We start from the raw sequence: 23,792 nt of genomic DNA, 5'->3' as shown, positions 1-23,792 counted from the left end.
TTTCCCTCCTAACTAGCTCTGCCCTGGCCTTGGACAAATTATAGCTGCTCTGTGCTTTGGTTTTCCTGCCTGAAAATATGGGAGTAATAAGATACCCACAGGGTGTGTGAGAGAGGTTCAACTCACTCCTGTTTGCAAAGTGCAGCCGAGCATAGTGATAGATCAATGGACAGAGACTCAGAAGACCTGGGTCCTCCTTCCAGCTCTGCTACTAGCCTCCTGGGTGACCTGGGGCAAGTCACTTCTTTGCTTTGTGCCTCCATTTCCCCACCTGTAAAATGGATTATTAATATGCTTAAAGTGTGTTGAGATCTGATAAAAAGCACTGTATGGAATCAAGGTATTGTTGCTAGTTGAGAACCTCAGACAGAAAGTGCTGTAGAAGTGGAGCAGTCTGAATGAGTGTTGGGAAGTTTGGCCCATTTCCTGCTTTCCTGTGGCTATTGATTTCTGCATAGTTTACGCTTCCATTCTTTTATAAAAGTATTTCTCGACGCTATGGTTGAGACGATCCCAGTAAAAAATGCCAACCAGTGCTGGGTGTGCTGCATTGTTTAAACGGTTGAGAACCTTATCAGTTTCACGGCGTGGCTGTTTGAGGAAGTTAGAGCGGCTGTGGACACAAGCCAGCAGGGAGATGGTAGAATTGCAGAGACTCTCCACCCTGGTAGCAACTGAGTAGCACTGGCTGAAGAATATAGAAGCAAGCTTTCTTTCCTTGTAGCGAAGAGGCTCTGGAGTGGGGAAAGAGACAGAAATCACCTCCTTCCCTGCAAGTAGTGGGGGAACCGCACATTTATTTAAGATCTAATAGAGTATAATACAAAAGTTAGAGTCCTCAGGCAGGGTGTATTATTTTGGTGTTTGTGAGACATGGTGTTCTGGGCGTCTCACCAGAGCAAGCCTCTGGACTTTGTAGGTGGGTCTCATCTTTCATATCACCTCTGGCTTGCAAGACAATATTCCCGTCTGGGGAGCATTTCAAATAAGGATGTAAAATACCAGTTAACCAGTTTAACCTTAAGAAAGGTCCTGCCCTCCCCCCTACTTCATACTTGGGGCAGCTGCTGCTGGCTCCCAAGTGTGGGGCAGCCAGCTTCTGCTTTTGGCCCTTGTGGGGCTGGAGCAGCCCTCCACCTGTGGCAGGCTGTGGGCAGGAGTCTGCTCCGAGGTAACGATTAACTGGTACTCGATAAGCATCATCTGGTAAGGGTGATGCTTTTTGGGTATCTGGTTACCCGTTCGCATCACTAGTTTCAAACTCTGACCATGTGCAGCCTGCTAGAATATTAGTTGTAGAGATGTGTTGTCATGTTTTGAAGTTTTAAAAGCACTATATAAATGCTAAGCATTGTTAACATTCTCTTGACAGTGGTTACTACAGTTTGGGGAAGCAGCTATTAATAATCCACAGAGCTCTAGATCTCAGTCTTGTAACCAGATCCACGCAGGCAAACTCAAACATCACATGAAGCTCAGTGTAGTTACTGTGACTTAAGTGTGTCTTCTCTGTAATTTTATTAAAGGAGCACCTGGTTAGGTGGCTGTTTATTACAGTGTTTCTCAACCTTTTTTTAAAGTACCCCCAGTACCTACAATTTTCAGACGCACACAATTTTTTCTACCATCGCAACACATTTATTTAGACAACTTAATCGTAGCCGGGTGGGTGATGAAATTTTTGGGTGTAAAAAGTACAAAAATAATAAAGCGCTGTAAATCTTAAAACAAATTCAGATTTCTCCAAATTTCAGTTGTGTTGACGTACCTCCCCCCCCCCTCCCCCAGACTTCTCTCGAGTACCCCTAAGGGTACTCATACTACTGGTTGAGAAACACTGGTTTATTGTATAAATATGTTAGTTTGTTTAATGGGATGGCTGTTGAGGGGGAAAAAAGCAGGAAGGACAAAGAATGACTCAGGATTAGGGTGAGTCAAATAAATGATTTTTCAGCTTGACAGTTCCAAAAAATATTTGAAAAGTTTATTTCAGAGTGGGGAGTTGAACGGAAAGTCCTATATCCCAGCTGTGTGCTTGCACCACTGGGCTATAGCTTAGAAGAGGGGCAATTGCACCATCACAAACTCTGCCTCTGCCTTCTGGCTGGTTTGTGAAAGGCCGAAAATATTTGTGTCAAATACAGGAAAAAGTTTTGGGTTGACTGAAATGGCATTTTTCACTGAATAAATAACTCATCTGAAAAATTCCACCCTGCTCTGTACAAGGTAAGCCACTTCCCAGAAAACATTGAAGGCTGTGTAGCAGAACAAAGGCAGAGTTCTGGGGTCTGAGTACTCTGGTTTGACCTCCTGCTGAACTTCCAGGAGAGGTTTTAGCCAGAAGGGCCAAAAGCCAGGAATGTAGAAGAACAAAATAATCCTGAGACTTTAAAATTAGACACTCTCTTAAGAGAGGAGGGAGTTGTTCAGAGGTGTTAGGCTGTGACACAGGCACCTGCTTGCGCAATGTTCCCTCTAATCTTTCCATTCATGTGTGGATTTTTTCCATTTGCATGTAGAATACATGCATTATGTTCACTGAGGCATGTGTGAATGTGCACCACAAGTAGCAACAAAAAACCTACCTGTGGGCACTCTGCTAAACAGATGGCAGCATTTGAATCTCTCCTGAGCAGCCGTACAAGTGCACAGCTAACAGGGAACACTGCTTCTGGAGCTTGTAGAAGAAGTTTGGCATGGAGATTACCATCGGGTAATGGTAAGACCGATGTGTACATAGTTTGTTTAGCGGTCTGGCCAGTATATTTGCCATTGGTCTCAGACCCAAGAAGGAAAGAGCCATTGATGTCAGAACCAGTTGGACCTGCTCTGTAAATTCAGTTGGTGCACAAAGTGCTGTAGAGCAGGGCCCAGTGTAAAAGTGGGAGAATTGCAGAATTCCAGTTTGGGGAGAGGTAAAGACACAAGGCCTCAGGCCCCCGGAGATGCACTCACAGAGCCCACAAAGTAGAGAGAAGTACAGCTAGCCCGAAACTTTGACAGCATGTCCTTAGCTGTTTGAATGGCAATAGACATGAAGTGCTAAATGTTTTGCTGAACTGTGGCCTTAATCTGTTACTGTAGAACAGTAAAGTTGAGGGGGGTTTTTAATGTGCATAGAAGAGCAAAGATAAGATTTTTTTTAAATGCCTAAGGGCTTGTCTAGGGTCTACATGCAGCAGCAATGCTCACTCCAGGATGTGGTTTCTGAAGTGCACTAACTGGTCTGTGTAGACTCTGCTGATGGACATTAAAAGTTCAACATAGAAATCACGCTCCTGTAAGTGTGCATTGCTGTTCTGTGTGGACATGTCGTCAGGCCTAATTTCAAAAGTAAGAGCATTTAGGAATCTAAGGATAAATTTGAATGAGTATTTAGGAGTCTAAAGATGTTGATAGAAATCTTGGCCCAGATTTTTAAAGGTATTTAGGGTTTGCTTTTTTAAAAAGGGATTTAGGCACTTACAAGACACAATCTCATCAATGGGATTTTTGCTCCTAAATGCCTAAATATCCCCGCGAAGGAAAAAATTAGACTCCTAAATCAATTAGGCATTGCAACTCTGAGTGCAGCAACTCACCAATACATTTTAAAATCTGAGGCCTAGTGGAATTCTCAAAAAATTTAAGCACCTAATCTCCCCAACATCAGTGGGATTTTCAGAAGTACCTAGGTGGCTATCTGTGCTATTAGGCACATAAATACCTCTAAAAACCCTTAGGGCCTGGTCTACACTATGGGTCAAATTAACCACTTTAGGTCGATTTTTCTAAACCATGAGTCTACACCACCAAGCTCATTCCACCGACTTCAGAGGTGGTTAAAATCGATTTTTGGCACTTTTCCTTGGCTAGAGGAGTGATGCTAAATTTGACCTTGCATGGTTGACTTTAGGTAGGGCAGATGCAGTGCAGTGAAATTTGACATTCTTGGACTCCAGGAGGTATCCCCTTGTGGTTGCTCTGGCTACAACGTTCAACTCTACTGCTCTTCAGGTGCCCAGGAAAAATCCGGGGAAAATTTGAATTTAATTTCCTGTTTGACAAACATGGTGAGCCCAACAGCACACCTGACCCTGAATGTCCAGGGTCCCAAATGAGCTCTGGCATGGAGCGTGCAGGTGATCCTCAACGTGATTGCTATGGGGAGAGGCATCTGTGCAGGCAGAAATATGAAGCAGCAGAGGAAACACTGATATCTATGCCAAAATCACACAGGGCATGGTGGGAAAAGGGTACACCAGGGACGCCCAGCAATGCCACATGAAAATAAAGGTGCTCAGCCAGGTTTACCAGAAGACAAAGCAGGCAAATGGTCTGGATCACAGCTCCAAACATGCTGCTTCTCTGAGCAGCTGCATGGGATTCTAGGAGGGGAGCCAACCGGTGTCCAACAGGTGTCCGTGGCTACCTCCCAAGAGACTCTTCAGGCAGCTCGGATAGCAACGAGGAGGACATTGTGGATGAGGAGGAAGTGGAGAATGCTTATTAGGCAAGCGGAGCATCTGATCTCACCGACAGCCAGGACCTTTTCTTAACTTTGGAGCTAATCCTCTCCTCTCAGGACATACTGCTGCCAGACCCTGACAGTGGAAAGGGCATGTCTGGTGAGTTGTCATTTGTAAGCATGCTGCAGGTGGGTTTGATCTGTGGCAGCCATGCTGCCTACACAGCGGGGGCTCCACAGAAAAGTTTAACAAGTCTGGAAACGGAGTGGGAATCCTTCCAGCACAGCTCCACAAAACTGGCCTAGTGGAACGCTGTCATCCTTCTCCGGAGGTTTCTAGGGAGGCTGCCTTATTCCTCGACCTTCCCACGCCAGGCCAGCAGTGAGTGGTCTGGCATCATTGCAGCACAAAGCATTGCAGCATGAGGTCCAAGTTTCTGGTCACATTCAGTCAGCATCTGCTCCCCGTCATGCTGTGTGATTCCGAGAAGACTGATATCACCCATGGCAACTTGGATGAAGCCAAGGAAGCTCCATAACTGATGTCACCAGCTTAGCTAACTGCATGAGCAAGCCTGTACGCCTGGCTCCCCCATCCCTTCTGGCAGGACCCCGTGGGAAGGAAACTTCCACTCTCTTGGCAAACGGGGTAGCAAACACATGCTGGCTGTGTGAGCCTCTGTAAGTCCGCCTGGCTCCTCCATATCCCCCAGCAGAGCCCCTCACGACTGCAGTCCCCCTTTGCAAATGCAGAAGCTTAGGCAGCCATGACAGATGTACTTTGCAAGCACTCTGTTAGACCTGGTTTCAAAGCAGAAGCAAAAGAGCGAGAACCCCCAACCTGTTGCTTACCATGCCTGCTACCAGAGTCCAGATGCATCGTGCAGATCTGTGAGTCTTGAACCTGCCTAGGAGGCACTTAAAAACATAACTTTAGCCTTGTACATAACATGTTCCTATTGTGTATCACATGTTAAAATATTAGCTTGTGTGTTCTACAGTGACTCTTCTCTCAGGTCTGCCCTTCATATTTTTTTCTCCATTGCAGCGTGTACAACAGTGAGTCATCTGTCCCCTCTCCCTGGTCCTCCAGCACTTCAGTTATCACAGATCAAAAGGCGAGAAAAAGTTCTCGGGGTGACCTATTTAATGAGCAAATGCAATCCACCCACATCGACGGGGTGCAGTTAAACGCATGGAGGAGAAGGATGTTGCGGGTGATACAAACAGAGAATGAGGAGAGGGGAGCATGCAGGGAACACGAACGTAAGACTCAGGATGAGATCTTGAGGCTCATGGGGAGCAAACAGATGCTGAAGTGACTGGTAGAGGTGCAGGAAAATCATCTAGAGCATAGACTCCCCATGCTGAACCACTTGCCTTCCTCACCAAGTTCCATTGCCTTCTCTCCCAGATTGGGGGGGGGAGGAAAATCAAGGGCAACCTTGCACTCAACTCCCAGAAGTGTCTCTTGGAACAGACAGTGGTTATTCCCAAGGCTTTGATTGCTGAACAGGGACATGGGGGGTGTTAAATGCCACTTGATCCTGTGCCCTCCCCTCCTCTCCCCTTCCCCTCCAGAGCTCACGCTTTGAACTCCTTGTCTGTGTTCTCTGTTTCTGTGTTCCCTAAATAAAAATGCATGATTTCAGAACAGGATCTTTATTGCTTGTGTCAGTTGAAGGGGGCAGGGTTTACAGAATAGGACACACAATATATGGGGCACCTTGCTAAGAGCGACGTATGTGACTGTCACATCACTGTCTGGCCATTCATGAAACTTGTTTTCAAAGCCTCTCTGATTCAAAACATCCCTCAATGTGCTCTCCTTATTGCCTAGATGGCTGGCTGCTCATAATTAGTAACTAGGCAATCTGCCTCTACCCTCCCCCCTCATACACACATTTAATCAGAAACCTTTCCCCTTTACTATCACAGATATTACAGAGCACACAGCAGGCAGCCACAATGATGGGAATGTTGCTTTTGCTGAGGTCTACCCTAGTCAGTCTTCTAAAGTGCGCTTTCAAACAGCCGAAAGCACATTCTACCACCTTCTGAACTTTCTCAGACTGTTGTTGAACTTGCTCCTTACTGCAGTCCAGGTTGCTTGTGTGTGGTTTCATGAGCCACTGGAGCAAGCAGTAGGCAGGGCCTTCAAGGATCACTCTTGGTATCTCCATGTTTCCAGTGGTAATTTTCCAGGCTGGAAAGAAAGTTCTATCTTGCAGCTATCTAAAGAGACCAAAGTTCCTAAAGAAGTGTTCGTCATGCTGCTTTCCACATTGATGTCGGTGAAATGGCCCTTGTGATCCACCAGCACCTGCAGCACCACTGAGATGTATCCCTTGTAGGTTATGTACTCTTTGGCAAGGTGATCTAGTACCAAGATAGGGATGTGCATTCCTTCCATTTCCCCACCACAGTCAGGGAACACCATCATGGCAAAGCCCTCCACTATGTCCTGCACCTTTCCCAGAGTCACTGTCCTTCGTAGCAGAAGGGTATCGATTGCTTTGGGTACTTGGATCACAGCAGCCCCCGCTGTAGATTTACCCATTCCAAATTAATTCCCAACTGACCAATAGCGGTCTGGAATTGCAAGCTTCCATAGGGCTATTGCCACACGCTTCTCTGCTGACAGAGCAGGTCACATTCTGGTACTGCTGTACTTCAGGATGTGGGAAAGCTATTCACAAAGTTCAATGAAAGTGGCCCTCCTCATGAGAGAGTTTTGCAGTCACTGGTCGTCATCCCATAGCTGCATAACTGGGCAGTCTCAGCAGTCTGTGTTTGTCTCACGGGATCAGAATTCCACTGTGTCAACAGGATCCTCTGCTGATAACATGTGCCAATTGCTCCACTCAGTGGTTTCATGCATGTCTCTGTTTGTGGCCTCCTCCACCTTCTTTCCTGTTCCAGTGGCTCCTGGCTAGGCTCTGAACAAATTGCAGCATAATTAGCCAGGTTTTTGCAATGCTTGCCACAGTCATTTAGCCCTGAGCAAGAGTCCATGCTTGCGGTGCTATGGTGCCTGCACGGATAACCAGGGACAAAAAAGAGTGCAAAAAATTGTATGCCATTGCTTCCAAGTGGGAGTGGGGGGACAGAGAGGAGATGAGTGCATTGTAGGATAATATGTACCCAGAACCAACCGCTTCAAAGTTTTTATCCCATCAGGCACTGAGTCTAACCCAGAATGCATACGGGTGGCAGGAACTGTGGGATGGCTACCCACAGAGCATTGCTGTCAAAGTCAAAAGTAGCCATGCTACTGAGGACCCACTCAGTCGACCTCATGCGCAATGTGAGAACATGCACCTTCAATTTGAATAAATTTAACCTAATCTCATAGTGCAGACCTATTCTAAGTCACTTTTGAATATGGTACTTGTATGTTTTTGACTGTGTTGTTAACTATCAAATACTTCATCTAAAAGTTTGAGGATTATGTCTTGCTAGTAACAGAGAATACCTATTCAGTCAAGGTTTTCACTATCACTACCAGTGTAATCCCTTATAAAAAATCCAGATGAAAACAGTATACTATCTCCTGGCAATTATTCGCCACACAGAGAAATGTTTGCTACGTCTAAAAGAAATGTTTTTTTGTTTAACAGTTCCAGGGAGGACATTTTCCCACAGCACTTCTACAGTGCAGTAACAATATTTTTTGTGAACAAAACTGGAAGGGGAGACCATATTTATTTGTTAAATGTGCCAGTGTTGATATAGGCTCAAGATGTGGTGTTAATATGTTATGTGGTACAGTTACACATTCGTTTACTCACAAGTACTAAAGCTGATGTAGAAGTTTTATAAGTACATGGAGTTTTGCTTTTGAGAGTACAGTAGTTAGCCATTTCAAGAGCAACCATTGGAACTGCTTACCTGGGGATAGATTCTCTGTTAGGGTTTCCAGGTGTCCAGTATTGACCCTGACAGTCTCGTATTTTTGCCTCCTGTCCGGTAAAAAAATTCAGAAAATACCAGACACCTAAAATGTCTGGTATTTTCTTTCTTTTTTTTTTCCCCTGCCAGGAGGCGAAAATACTGGACACTTGGCAACCCGACCACACTCAGCAACCAGGTCCAGCCCCTGGACACCGTCCCCTCCTTCCCCGCCCCGCCCCGTTGGGCTCCCCTCCGCCCCTGGATGTCCCCCCACGCCTCCACTTACCTGGTTCTGCAGGTGCTTGTCTTCTGGCTGGAACAGAAAAACGAAATGGCTGCCAGCAAAAAAAATCCTCTTCTCAAAGGGGCCATGCTAATTTTTTAATTAATTTTTTTTGCTTAATAACTGCTGTTGGTGTTCTTTTTTTTTTTTTTTTTTTTTTTGATCAATAACTTTGGTCTCCCAACAGAATTTTTTTCCCGGTGTTCTTTTTTTGCGGGGAAGGGGCAGTGTTCGGTATTTTTGGTTAAACCATCTGGCAACCCTATCTCTCACCTATAATCCTTAAATTATGATATAGAGTATTTCTGAAAGATTCTGTAGCTCAACAAACTGTCAGGTTTGATGCATGAACTACTAGATTGAATTATCTGACCTGTGTGAGGCAGGAGGTCAGTAGTGGTCCTTTCTGGTCGATTTTTAATTCATTCCCTGGCTCTGTTACGTTGTTTTGTATCTCTGTTGGATTTCTGTTTTGAGTGGTTGGTACACATCTTTGACATCCTGATCTTTGGCTGGGCTGCACTTGTTTTTTGAAGGCCCCTAGCTAGCACAACGTGCCATAACGCGAGTGCGATCAGCTATACTAGAATCATCCAGTGGTGCAGAATTCCTTTGACACATCTCTTCTGGGCAACAAGAGGGGTTATGGTTAGGGATTCCCAGCCTACCATAAGATAGAGCAGCCTTCCGGTTGCTCTTATATATGCTGAATGTGGCAACGTAGTAGGTAAGATTTTTCAAAAACATCTAAAGGATTTAGAAGTACAAGTCCCATTCACTCTGAGTAGAATTCTTAAAAGCACCTAAATGATGCAGGTGCCCCACTCTCATTGAATCCAATGGGATTTAGGAGCCCAAATCTCTTGAATACTTTACACTAGATCCCTAAAATGCTTCTGAAAAATCTCCCTCTGTGTTTTTAGATCTGTTACCATCATTTCCTTTTACTATCTTCTTCATGAATTTCAGTGAAAACAATGGTGAGATTTTTTTTAAAAAATCAGTAACAAGCAATTAAAAGTTTAAAAGTGATCCTCAATGTCTCTTCCAACCTAAATTGTGGAAAGTTCTCTGTATCTTTTTTTTCAAACACATCCCAAATAGAACATTAAACATGTTTAAACACAGCTGTTCGTTCCTGCCCCTTGGCTGGAGTGTGGCTGCTTTGGATAGGAATGCTTTTCAACTGAGTAAATGTTGCCGTCTTGAATTTATCACAGAGTTTACTAGAGCTTTCTTCTTTGTTTATGGAGGTGGATAGATCTAGTACCACAGCGTAGTACAGTGGTGGACAACCTATGGCCCATCACGGTAATCCAATGGTGGGCTGTGAGACATTTTACTGATGTTGATCGTCCTCAGGCACAGCCCCCCATAGCTCCCAGTGGTAGCAATTTGCTGTTCCCAGCCAATGGGAGCTGCGGGAAGTGGAGGACCACAAGTCAACATAAACAAAATGTGTCTCGGTCTGCCAGCAGATTACTCTGATGGCTTGCGTGTGGCCTGCGGGCTGTAGGATGCCCAGCACTGGCATAGTAAATTCGTAAAGGATGGAATAGAATCACTATTCTTTTTTCTTCTATGTCCTTTTTAATAAAAAACCTTACCCTCTCCCCTCTTGCCTTCGGTCTGTGAGGATCCCCATGTTTCTGCAGGCTTTGTGTGAAAGTCCTGTCAGGATCAGGGGCCTAGATTATAAGACCATAGTCAAGGCACCTATTTTTTCTGGATTTTAAACCCAGAAGGATTAATTAGGATCAGGTAGTCTGACCACCTGCACAATACCGACTAAGAATTTCACCCAGTAATTCTTACACCAGGGCTAATTTGTTGCACTAAAACATATTTATTAAACAGACCTCTGATCTTGATTTAAGGACGACGTGATAGAGAATCCACACTTCTTGATAAGCTGTTCCAGTCGTTAACTAGCCTCATGGCTAAGACCTTGTATTCATGTGATTATTTTTTGTTTGTTTGTGCCATTCTTGAGCCTCTTATCTTTACTGAGGCCTCCGATTGCTTTTGTAATACAAATACAAAGTGACCATCAATCTTTCTGTTCAGGGTGTCTGCCTGGTGAACAGGAAAAGACGGCTTTTATATTTGTGGAGTTTGTATTTGCTCCAGTGGCATTGTCTATAGCAGTGTTTCTTAAACTTTTTAAGACCGAGGAACACCAAATTATGCCCCGGAACATAATTTAAGAAACACTGGTCTATAGTAAGGACATTATAGTAACATGGTTCTTTAATGACTGACAGTATTTACTAGTTCAGCTGGTGTTGCTATGGCTAACTGATCAGAACTTGGCCCCGTGCTCATGAGTGAGAATTAAATCTTTCCAAAGAGTGAGGAAAGTGCTGAGGACAGTATGCTGGTGACTTTAAATGGCCTGCTTTCTTTAAGAAGGCAAGTTAACTGTTCCTTTTTGTGCTTTGTCTAGAGATGCTATGGATTCTGTTCTCTTTGCTATTTCTACCAGTGTGGTATATGATAGGAGGAAGGTGAAGGATAAAAATTAAGCTGCCTGGACATGGAGCTGCCTGCAGGCTGCTTTGAACCTGGGACCTCAGGTAGGAGCCTCTATAGCTTGAGTTATAAAGCCAGCTGCTCAGCTTGGGCTGTAGCGCTCACTCATTCTTATCTCTCTGCTGTAAGTTGCTTAAGTGCCACAACATGGGACAGTGAACCACACCCACTAGGTGTGTAGGTTACACATGTATCAGACACAGCACTATAACAACATGAGTTGGTGTTTATTATTAGCTTCATTTTACAAATGGAGAAACTGAGGCATGGAGATTAAGAGGCTTACCCCATTACACACAAGTCAATGGCAGAGTTAAGAACAAAATCCAGTGCTCCTGGCTTTGAGCCACCTGCTCTGACCACTAGTCACTAATAGGCACATATGGCGTATTTATGTAATGAGCACAATATTTCTCAAAACAGCAATTTTAAATGAATCCGAAACGCCAGTGTTTTGAGGCTGTAAGAACTATTTTGTCTGGCAATTAGGAAGTAACACTAATATCTGCTTTTCTGCATAGCACCAGTGCTTACGTCTCAGTGCCACACACTTCTGTATGCTGAAAACTACATATTCAGGGATGGGAGAGGCAAGGAGTGCTTATCTATCATGATAGCAGAGTAGCCTATGTCTTCATATCTCAGTTCACATCTCAGCTGTACGATACGGGCTGCAACTTGCCTCCTGTTTTATTGCATCATATATCAGCTACCATGTCTGTGCACAGGCAAACAGGAAATTAAGCAATATATGACCCACGTGTGCTAGAGAAGTAGACCATAGTGTTGATAAATTGTTACTTTGCTGCATCTATCACTCCCTCCAGTAAAGCCTTACAGAAAGTATTGTGGGGATGATCCTACACTAGGCACAATTATTTTATTGAAGGCAGCATGACCTAGTGAATGGAGACTTGTCTTTTTTCTGGGTTCTGCCACTGGTCTACAGGGTAACCTTGGGCAAGTTACTTTACCTCTCTGTTTGTCGTTTTCCCCATTCATTTATAAAATAAGAATGATACACAGATCTCCTTTGTAAAGCACTCTGAGATCTATGCATAAGTACTGTATAAGAGTTAGGTGGTATTATCACAGAAATGAGGGGTAGATACTGTTGAGTGTTTTCGATGGGAGACCACTTGGTGCTCAAAGTGAACAGGAGCAAAATCCTGTGTCTCTCTAGGAGAGCCCACAAGCCAACGTAGTTCAATATGTTGCTAGTCAGTTTACTTTAAACAAATACAAATTTAAGTTAAAAGTTCCCAGTGGAAAAGTTGTATTTAAAGTCCGAATGAAGTTGTGAAGCTTCAAGTTATCCCATTTCACCTCTTTACTGTAATATTAGTTCCAACAGAGGGAGTCTAGTGGCTAAAACAGGTTAGCTTTTAAAGACAGACTTATGCGGTAGTGTGGGCTAAAGCAGTGTTTCTCAACCAGTGGTACACGTACCCTTATGGATATGCGAGAGAAGTCTGGGGAGGGGGTACATCAACATAAGTGAAATTTGGCAAAAAATGTCCAGGATTTTGCCCTGGGGAGGGGGCAAAGGCATATGCCAGTCAAATTGAATGTTTGGAGCCGCGCACTTAGACGTTAACAGCCTCTCTGCGCATGTGCTCCAGAGCTGGTGGGAAAAGTGTGTGGCTGTGGCAGCTCTGACTCTGGTGAGACCCAGGAGAGTTCCAAGTTGGGGAGCGGGTTTGGGCGGGGAGGAAAAAAAAATTACTTCCACGGCCACCTCTCCTGGTTCGTTTCCTCTCAGGCAGCCTCCCCTGGGTGCTCCAGCGGGGAGGGCAGCTGAACCTGGAGATGCTCATTACCCCCACCCCTGCCAGCAGCTCAGTACAACGCATCCCCATCGCCCCTTCCCTGTGGTGCTGCAGAGAGGAGCTAAAAGGCGGTGAAGCGGCATAATAAGCTTTGCTCCAAGGCCCCGCCACCCACATCAGTGATGTACTGAGGGATGGGCAGTTGCCCCTGGGTGCCACAATAGGGGGGCGCTGGACTGAGGTGGGAGTGCGCAGCCCTATGAGGTGAGCCCGGCGCTGGCGGGCCACTTGTTCCCTGCAGACAAGCTGCTGAGGCAGGGCCAGGTGGCGAGAGCGGGCACTTCAAAGTTATGATTACCATACGCCCGGTGCCTGGCTCTGGGAGAGGGGGAGGGCATTGGGTTAGAGCGGAGGAGCTGGGGGTGCCTGGCTCTGTGGGAGCGTGAGGGTACTGAGTTAGAGTGGAGGGGGTTAGGGGTGCATGGATGTGTGGGAGGGGCAGGGCACTGGTTTAGAGCAGGGGGTTGCGGGTGCCTGGCCCTGGGGGGAGGAAGGGCATTGGGTTAGAGTGGGGGGGAGGGGCTGGGGGTACCTGGATCTGTGGGAGGAGGGGGTGCATTGGTTTAGAGTGGGGGGAGGGGGGGCGTTGAGGGTACTTATAATTTTTTTTAAAAGGGGTACTTTATAAAAAAAAAGTTGAGAAACACTGAGCTAAACCACATGGCCTCTACAGTTTAGTTAGTTCGTCTGTCACATAGGGTATCACAGAGATGTTTTAATGTTTATAAAGCAGTGTAAGATTAGAGATGTGAAAGTGTACACATGGTTTGTATGCAGCTCCTTCCCCTCCACACTGCCTCTGTATCAGAGGCAGCAGCACTGGGGGGGAGGGGAGGTGGAGTAGATGAGCGCCAGTGCAAAAATGTGTAACTGCTGAAAATTTCAGTGGTTATACATTTACCTAAATAAATACATTTTAATATCCCTATTTAAGATCCTTGGATCCTCATGTTTACTGTGTTTGCAGAGATCACAAAAGGAGGTTTGGTTTATCTGAAAGTGGGTGCTGTTAGCAAAGCATCACTGTAAGCTATGTTATCACGGCTTATTTTATGCAGCTTAAACTAATATGATCATAATAGTTTCTTTGTTCCTTGATGTGAGGGGGCTAACCTACCCCACACTGAGCAGGAGGGAGAGGAGCCCATTTATTGGGTAGAACACGCCCCTCCCCCACAGCCCTACTGAGCATGCTCGAAGTGCTGCCTCACTATAAAAGGCTGCCAGGCTGCTCAGTTGGGGCGGACTGCCAGGGAGGAAGGAGCCCCAGCCGCAGGGCCACAGCTGGACCTGCTGCCAGAATCCGAGCCGGAGGGACCACCACTATTGCTGCTACCCTCACCAGGGTGAGCACGCCCCCAACGCCGACTCCGGGGGGCCGCCCGCCCGCCCGCCCCGCTACAGTGCACATCCCTTGTGCTGCTGCCCCAGAGACGGGACCGGCTGACGTTGCCGCCGCCGCCAGCCCGGCATCGCCAGGTGGGACCTCCGTCGGCCACAAGGCTGGGGTAGGAAGCAACCCAGGGCGAGGGGCAGGGAAACCCCCCCCCGGTGGGCTCAGCACGTTTTGGGGAGGACCCCCCACCCCCACTGAGCCAGTGGTGGGAATCACCCACCACCATTAGGGCCCTGGGTTGGGGTCTGGTGGAGAGGGAGGACCCGGACCCCCCTACCCCAACCCCTCAGGGCGTGGACTAAGCCTCAGGGCCTGCTGTGGCTGTGGACTAGGCCTCAGGGCCCGTTGCGGAGGCCGGACTAGGCCTCAGGGCCTGTTGCGGCTACTAGACTAGGCCTCCGGGCCGGTTGCTAGTGCTTTAATTTCGGGGAGAAGGGAACGGGGCGGGGAGGAGCCCCGCCACACTTGGAATCTTTTAAATTTTGCTTAAATAAAAAGATTGTTGTTACCAATATTCTGAATGCAGTTAATATCAATCAAGCACTCAGAGAATATAATAAGCATAGTATACATGCACAATTAGCTCTAGAATAACTTGCACCCATCAGCATCCTCCTATGCGCAGCCAACAAAGTGGACTGATGTGTAGACAAAGAGATTCAGAAGTAAATGGTAGCACAGAAAAATGTTCCAGTATATGAGAATTTGTGACCCTCCCTGGTTGACTGTGGCAGTTAATGGACCTCGTGGAAATTACACAACTTTGTTATTATCTAGGGTGTTTATTTAAGCTATTTTGACTTCAGCTATGCAATTGACGTAGCTGAAGTTGTATCACTTAATTTGACGTTAGTCCTGCTGTGTAGACATATCCAGAAGCGGGGAAGGTGTCAGGTAGCTTATTCCTTTGAAGGCTCTTGCAGTGAATGATAGACTGCTGACCTAATTCCTCTCCCCTGCCTTCCCTCGCCCCCCAATTTTTTTTTTTTTTTTTGGAGAAGTGTTAATAGGCCAAGAAGCCCCAGAGAACGCCTAAAGAAGGGAAACAAAGATTCTGTAACTGGGGATCTATGTGAGGAAGGGTCTAAGTCAGCATTGGGCAAACTAGGCTAGCGAATGGGCTACGCAAGTGACTCTCCTTTATCTCAGTGGGCCGCAAGATTGTCATAACCAAGATGGTCTCCTGGGACAAGGTAGTTTTGCTCCCTGTGCTTGTGTACCTAGAATTTGCAGGGTGTGCTGATTGAACCATAGCAGCAATGTAATTGGATGCAGAGGGAGCGTATGCCCCTCATTGTCAATGTGCCCTTGCTTTATGTGCATGTCACTTCAGTAATACCAGTTCTACAGCATTTTTATTAATCTTTCCTTTTTCCAATCAGGCCTATCGAATGATTCTATTTTTTATAAATATTGACGTGATTTTGGTTTCAAAAAGGAATGTTTCTGTATTTTTCTAACTTTTTTTTTTTTTTATAAAACCTTGTTGGTTCCAAAAATCTCCAGTCTCATTTGTTACCGTATTTTCCAGCGTATAAGACGACTTTTGATGCTAAAAAACATCCCCCCAAAATTGCAAAACATCCCCCAAAAATTGCTGCCGCCGGCTTCCCCCGAGGCTTGCAACGCCGCGGAGGGGCTCCGGCGGCGGGGCAGCCCAGGCGTGCTGTGGCTGTCCCGCTGCCGGAGCGTCCTCCGAGGCTTTACTCCCGGTGTCCCTGGTCGGCTGGAGACGGTCCCCAGCAGACCAGAGGCACCGGGAGCAAAGCTGAAGCGGTGGCGGGGTGCCGCGCTTCTGAGGCTTTGCTCTGGCAAAGCCTCAGAGGCGCGGGACCCCGCCGCTGCTGCGGCTTTGCTCCCGGTGCCTCTGGTCTGCTGGGGACCGTCTCCAGCCGACCAGGGACACCGGGAGCAAAGCCGGGGAGGTGGAGGGGTGCTGGGGTATAAGACGAAAACCTATCTTTTAACTAAAAAATTAGGGGGTCGTCTTATACGCCCAGTAGCCTTATACGCCGGAAAATACGGTATGTATAATTAATATTTGAAAGCACTTTGAACTTGAAAATTGCTATATCAGTGCTAGGAAATATTAGATACATGTTTAAGAGTATCTAAGTGATTTAGTCACTTACGTCTTTCAATGGGGCTATGTCATGTAGGTGCTTTTGAAAAAAATCTTAGATAATCATTTTTCTTAGAAAACGTTGATAGATGAGGATTTCCAGCTGATTGAGATCTTCAGCATTGGACACCAAGCATTGCATTTGTCTAATGCAGTGATGGGCAACCAAGACTAATGAGTGGCCCTCTGTGTCTCGCTGGGCCACTTAATTGAAACCCAGTGGTGCCTGCAGTCCACTGGGGTTCTACCTGTGGCCCTGGCACCCCCTGCCCAAATCTCTTTCCCATGTGCCTCTCATGCACTGGAGCCCTGCACTTCCTACTCCTTCCCCTTCTCCAAGCACTTTGGGAGTGGAATCCCAGTGGGTCACAGGCTGCCCACCACTGGTTTAATTCTGATACATCCTCTGTTCTCACAGGAATATTAATGTAGCATTGGGTCTCTCCTACGTCTGTATGCTTACCATACCATACCATACCATACCATACCATACCATACCATACCATACCATACCATACCATTGCAATATGGAGAGAACATACTATCTTTACGTGGGTATGTCTAGACTACATGGCTCCGTCGACAGAGCCATGTAGATTTGTTAATTGGGCAAAGGGAAATGAAGCGGCGATTTAAATAATCGCTGCTTCATTTAAATTTAAATGGCTGCCGTGCTGAGCCGACAAACAGCTGATCGGCTCTTTGTCAGCTCAGCGTGCTAGTCTGGGCACTCCGCAGTCGACATCAAAGCCCTTTGTCGGCAGCCCCGGTAAACCTCATCCCACAAGGAATAACGAGGCGGTCGACAAAGGGCTTTGATGTCGACCGCGGAGCGTCCAGACTAGCGTGCTGAGCCAACAAACAGTTGATCAGCTGTTTGTCGGCTCAGCGCGGCAGCCATTTAAATTTAAATGAAGCTGCAGTTATTTAAATCGCCGCTTCATTTCCCTTTGCCTACAACCCTAATCTACATGGCTCCATCGATGGAGCCATGTAGTCTAGACACAGCCTGTATGTTTTAGAGTCTGTCTGTGTGTCTGTCTGTGAGTCCATTTGTTCACGAATTCCTAAATGGTAAGAGCTAGGGCCACCAAATTTAGTAGGCAGCTTCCTCGTCTCTTAACTTAAAGCAAGGTCAGGGTTTGGTTGTGCCAGGACAACGGGGAAACCCCTGGAAAAGGACTGTTTTCCATAACATGCAAATGGAGGGGCTGCTGTTTTGAGTGACACAAAATATGAGAGGGGCCACAGGGGAGAGCTACCCTGTAGAGCGTCCACTGGGGGCAGCCGTACCACCAAGGGAGTGGTCAGCAAGGCTGGGGCTCTGCCATCTTGCCTGCCAGCACACTGAGTAAGTAGTCCCCTTGTCCAAAACCTTTTCTTCCCCCGCCAGGTCCTTGGTGGCCGCACCGAAAGGGGGGCGAGAGAACTCCTGGGGGAGGGGCAGAAAACAGCCTTGGAGGCTGGGGGACAGAAAAGGCCCGTGTTGGATGGTATCCCCCCTGCCCTGAGCCCCTCTTTACTCTCAGCCCTCACTCTCACATCCCTCCAGCCTCCTGCACTCCCCTCCGCATTCCCAAACCTCTGCCCTGAGTCCTGCACCCTCCCACACACACTGCCAGCTCCCAGTCTTGAAGGACCTGGGCAATCCTGGGTAAATCTGCTAGTAAGAGATAAGAAAAAAGGCACTACATTGTCAGTGAAAGGTCTCGGTACAGTTAGAACTTTATGTAGTTACGCTGGTTTATAGACATCAATTCTTAGGTAAGCTAGTTTTTTGTTTTTTTTTTTGGTGGGAGTTATATTTCTTGTATTCTAAAGTTGGTTACCATTTAACTAACCACCCATTCCAGTTGATGCATTTATAATACACAGGAACTACAACATGCATACAAGCAGTTTGTTCAGTGGTAAAACAATGTGACAGTGTTTACAGACAAGTTCTGCTTTTCCTCTGACTTCCATTACAGGATTATCGCTTTCTTTCATGGTCATTGACTGATCCTATCTTTTCTCCCTGCGTTGGCTGCCCTGTCTGACAGGACAGCCAAATCCATTTAAAAAACAGATTAAAAGACTTCTCAGACAAGGGAGGAGGTCATATCCTGATTTTGAAATCATATTTTGCAAGCATCTTTTCACTACATTTCAATGATGTTTATCATGGTTTAGGGCCAGATTGTGAAGCCCTTGCTGTTCCTGATGAGCAATTATTCATACAGATAGGCCCTCAGTGGATTTATCTGTATGAATATTGGTATTACAATCTAGCCCTGCGAGTATATGATTTCTGTGCGATACAGTCAGAATTAGCTAATTGAAGCTGTTCTGTAGGCACCCCATGTGACTTAACCTCAGTGTATAGACTCATAGCCAAACTGTTTCATCCTCAACCTCTAATCTGCCACTAGATTTGTTTGATTCAGAGGTTACTGCCAAGACATAGCATTCATGTGAACAGTGTCACGGCAACTAAGGAATATGAAGATCCGTAGTTACGCTAAGTAGAAAGTAATCTTTGGAGATAACCTTTGTGCCCACGAAAGCTCATGATATCATCTACATGTTATGTTAGTCTTTAAAGTGTTGCCAGACTATCTGTTGTTTTTGGAGATCATGTAAGTGAAAATCCATAATAGTGTGATTATTGAAGAAAGCGTCGACCATGAGTCTGATCATCACTTCTATTAGTCTCACTATTCCCTCTTCTGCTACACAGGCAGACAATCCAAGCAGCATTAAGAAACTTTCTTCCAGTAGCCTCCTTTGAGGTTGTGTCTGAGCATGAGTCTGTTGCCCTTCTGTGGAGCAGGCTACCTTGGTGAGTCCGCGCACAATGGAGTAGGCAAGTGGTTATGAAGAGGAGCAGAAGCTGCCTCATTTGTAATTTTAGCTCCTCAGTCGTGTTTCTAATCAAGCTACTCTTGTTCTGACAGCCAAGATTGCCCCACTCTTGGCTGAAGGATAATGGGACTTTTTTCCAGGTGAGACACCCCTCTTTTTAAGGCAGAGCGACTTGCACAGCTGTCTAGCTTAGAACAGGGTCAGCGGGTCGGCTCCTGGTTAGGACAGTTCACAGAAGTCTTTCTCTTCTACCTGGTATAACTTCAACAATTTCTATATGAGGTCACCTTGACTTGAGTCTTTTCTGGAAAAAATAATCCTAACTCCCTTTGCTTTTGCTCTTGAGGTTTATTCATGAGATCTCACATCACTTTATTTGCTCCGTACTGCCCTCTCTCCAAGGCAATTATATCTTGTCATTCAAAATCACACTGTATTGCTGCTTCTACTGGAATAGAATATTGCTAGCTCTATCATTTATGCTTTGCTTATAGGCATTGTGATGAAAGCTGAGATTCTGCTGTAATTTCTTTAAATAAATTAAAGTTCCGATCCTCATGATTGCAGAGAAGCTTGAAAATTCGACTATAGTCTAATCTAATGCTCCAGAGCCAGATGGCAGAGGGGAAAAAACAAAAAAAAATTTAAAACATGATGTTTAATGCAATCTCATGATTACTTAGGGGGTCTTACCATGATTGTTGAACACATAGATTTGGCAATACTCTGTGTTGGACTCATGATGACCATATTTAGTTCAGTGCTGTGTCCTATCTAGGGATGTGAATGGGTAAGGGGTTAACTGGTTAACAATTAAGTATCACTCTTACTAGGTTATGGTTAACCGGTGGGGGCTAGAGCAGTCCCCTGTCCACTGCAGGTCGGGGACTGCTCCAGCTCCTGCTGGTTAACCATAACTAGTAAGCATCACCTAGTAAGGGTGATGCTTACTTGTTAACCCCTTAACTATTCACATCCCTAGATAGTATTTAGTTCAGTGCTGTGTCCTAAATACCTATGGAGGGAGGCCACTCCAGCCTGCCCGCACCAGTTTAACCAGTTACTAATCAAGATTTTACATCCCTAGTCCTGTGTCTAGTGAGCAAACTATTTGGCCCAAGGGCCACATCTGGGTATGGAAGTTGCATGGGGGGGCATGAATGCAGATGTTTCTCAGATGGGGGACAGGGACTCTGTAGAATGTAGCTTGGGGATCTATAAGGGTTGTTACTGAAGTGGGAGTCTTTGGGGTGTGGCATCAGGGGGCTTTGCAGGTTTGGTACCAGGGAAGTAGCCAGGCAGTGGGCATAAGTCTGGGTAGGGCTTACCTGGTAAGTTCCTGAAAAGCTCCCCATCTCTGGATCATGATGCCTGGAGTACCTGGGCTGTTGACACTGTGATCTTGTCACCCAGGCATGGGAGGAGCTGAGGCTACAGACCAGGGAGCCAAAGGTGAAGAGCCAGGAACTAGCCTCTCCTGATTGCCAGTGCCCCTCCTCACTGTGCTATCTGGGAATTGGGCTGTCTCAAAGCTGTCTCAACCAACGTTCCTGCTAATCTTTTCCATCCCCATGTGGAATACATTTGTAGGTGCACCGAGGTCTGTGTGAACGTGCACAACCAGTAGTATCAAAATCCTAGCTGTGGACGCTTTGCTAATCAGCTGGGTGGCATTTGAATCCTCAGTGGCCACACAAGCACGTGGCTTTCAGGGAACATGACCCTGTTCCCCAGTGAGAGCTCAGGGGTCAGACTGAAGAGTCTGATGGGCCAGATGTGGCCCACGAGCTGTAGTTTGCTCCCCTCTTCTCTAGTGGGTTGTGAACTCTATTAAGGGCAGTTTGACATAGGGATGTAATAGTGTAATTGATTAACCCATTTACAGGCAGTCCCCAACTTACGCGGATCCGACTTATGTCGGATCCGCACTTAGGAACGGGGCTTTCTCGCCCCGGAGGTCGAGGTGGCGGATTGCTACCTGCGAGCTCCGGGGCGAGAGAGCCCCGTTCGTAAGCTGCTCTGGTGCCCCTGGTCTGCTGGAGACCATCTCCAGCAGACCAGGGGCACCGGGCGGGTTCCCGCGCTTCTGAGGCTTTGCCAGAGCAAAGCCTCAGAAGCGCGGGGAAGAGCCGCTGCTGCGGCTTCAGTCCCGGTGCCTGTGGTCTGCTGGGGACCGTCCCCAGCAGACCACAGGCCCCGGGACTGAAGCCGCAGCAGTGGCGGGGACCCCGCTGCCTCTGCGGCTCTGCTCCCCGTGTCCCTGGTCTGCTGGGGGGGGGGGGCGCAGCTAGTGTGCCCACCCCCAGCAGACCAGGCTTTTGTTTTGGACCCTGGGGCAGAGCAGCTGGGGCGCTGCCAATTGGTCCTGCAGTGCCACTCTGGGCACTACTGGACCAACCCAGCAGCACCCCAGCTGCTCTGCCCCAGGCGTCCCCAAGTCAGCCGCTGCTGAAACTGACCAGCGCTGACTACAGGAAGCCTGGGGCAAAGTTGCTCTGCCCCAGGCTTCCTGAAATCAGCTGCTGAGCAGTTTCAGCAGCAGCTGACTTGGGGACAGTTGAATCTGTATGCAAGTCAGAACTGGCGACCAGTTTCAGCAGCGGCTGAATCTGGACGCCAGTTCCGACTTACATACAGATTCAACTTAAGAACAAACCTACAGTCCCTATCTTGTACGTAACCCGGGGACTGCCTGTACTGATAAGCAAAAGCTTATAGGTTAATGCTATAGACTACATGCTTTTCCTGGCCCCTTCCCATTCTCACCAGTAAATTTTTTAGCAGGTTGGCCAGCAACCTGCTGAAACTCCATATTTAAAGTGTATTAGGAGCCTGGCTTAATTCCAGCTCGCACCAGGTCCAGGAACTTAGGGCCCCCACTCTGGATAGGGGCTGCTGCCACCCCACCAGAGGCAGCAGTGCAGGGCGACAGGCAGCCAGTCCGCAAGGGGAGCTGGTTTTTAAACTGTCTACCCTCATGGACCAGCTCCCACCTGGCACCATGCGCTGTTGCCTCTGATACAGAGGCAGCAGCACAGAGTGGCAGAGGGCTCCTCGGGAGTGAGGCCTGAGCGCAATGGCTGCCAGCCCCATTGCCGGAGACTATAGAATAGTTGAGTAACCAATAAGAATTCACAGCAAATGGTCTGGTAGCACTTTATAGACTAACGAAACATGTAGATGGTATCATGAGCTTTCCTGGGCCCAGCCCACTTCTAGTGCCCACGAAAGCTCATGATACCATCTACATGTTTCGTTAGTCTATAAAGTGCTACCAGACCTTTTGTTGTTTTTTCTATAACCAACTAACTCGGCTACCCCCTGAAGCTCCTCAATAAGAATTCATGAGGTTAATCGATGATTCAATTAACCAATATTTAACATTCCTAGTTTGACAGTAATATAAAATAAACCGTTACATAAATCCTCATGTTTTTATGACTAAGAATAAAAACTCGGCGTCTACAGTGTTTGTCCTTCACTGGCACAGAGAACAAACTCAGTAATGTATTCTGTAAACTAAGACCTGGCATGCACACATGTGAAAAAGGAACTCTGTCTATGAGCCAGGTGCTAATATACGCTCATTTCCTTTTGATCCTACTTTTGATAAGCAAAGTTGCTAAGATACAATTGGAAGCAGTAAATAAGGTCATTACCTTTGCCCTGGTAAAGCTTTCATTTGTGAAATTAGCTGCAGGAAGTGAGTCAGATACGCATCATCTCAGGATCAATGAAGCATGTTGTGGCTTCTGTACGTAAGGATGAAATCATCTCTTAGCAATGCAAATGACTTTGTTCCCAAAGGTGAAAGGGCTTCTGGAACTCAGCAGCTCACTAGAGTCCTTGAGCCGAGTTATCATCATTGTTTGTATTATGGGTACCCCATGCTTGGAGCTGCATAAACACATAGTCAGAGTCCCTGCTCTGAGGTGCTCACTGTCTAAATCAGGGCTACTCAGTACACATGTGGCCTGCAGCTCTCTAGTTTGTGGCCCATGGTGTGCTTTGGGTTTACACTCTGCCCATGGGTGGGATCCTTTGAACACGGCCTCCACTGGGAACAGTGGCGAGTCAATATAATTGTCTTCTGTTGATAGGTGTCTTAGTTGTTAAATTCCTGGACTGTCATTGCTCATTAAAAGTGCTGTCATGTGGGTGGAAATCGGGTAAATATTGCATTTTATTTATATCGGCAGAACTGACTCAAATGGGCCCTGTGTGTTGTGTAGTCTTGCTTTAATCTTTATATTCATGCCTGTCAGTATGAAAGAAGCTATTTGCATATATATTTGCATGTATATACAACCACACTTAAGCTGCGGCCCTCGGCATGTGCTGTGAGTATCATTGTGGCCCCCGGGGCTTCCAAAGTTGAGTAGCTCTGGTCTAAATAGACAGAAGATGGGGAAAGGAAGCATTACTGTCCCTGCTTTCCAGGCAAG

The 23,792-nt window shown here is 46.7% G+C and overlaps 1 protein-coding gene across 3 annotated transcripts in view; it reads left to right on the top strand.

Annotated features, from left to right (window-relative positions):
* ABCC3 (ATP binding cassette subfamily C member 3) overlaps window positions 1–23,792 on the top strand; it is a 101,352-nt gene that overhangs the window by 5,778 nt on the left and 71,782 nt on the right. The window contains exon 1 of one of the 3 annotated variants that reach the window (XM_089771882.1): window positions 10,850–11,200. The exons of the other annotated variants lie outside the window; for them this stretch is intronic. The gene's annotated coding sequence lies outside the window, so the exon portion shown is untranslated. Of the gene's footprint in view, window positions 1–10,849; window positions 11,201–23,792 lie in introns of those variants that run through there. 3 annotated transcript variants of the gene reach the window in all.

Source organism: Pelodiscus sinensis, chromosome 20, assembly GCF_052426305.1.
Source record: "Pelodiscus sinensis isolate ZL-2025 chromosome 20, ASM5242630v1, whole genome shotgun sequence".
NCBI lineage: Eukaryota > Metazoa > Chordata > Testudines > Trionychidae > Pelodiscus > Pelodiscus sinensis.
The sequence above is the reverse complement of the archived record's forward strand: the minus strand, read 5'-3'. Positions and strand labels throughout refer to the sequence as shown.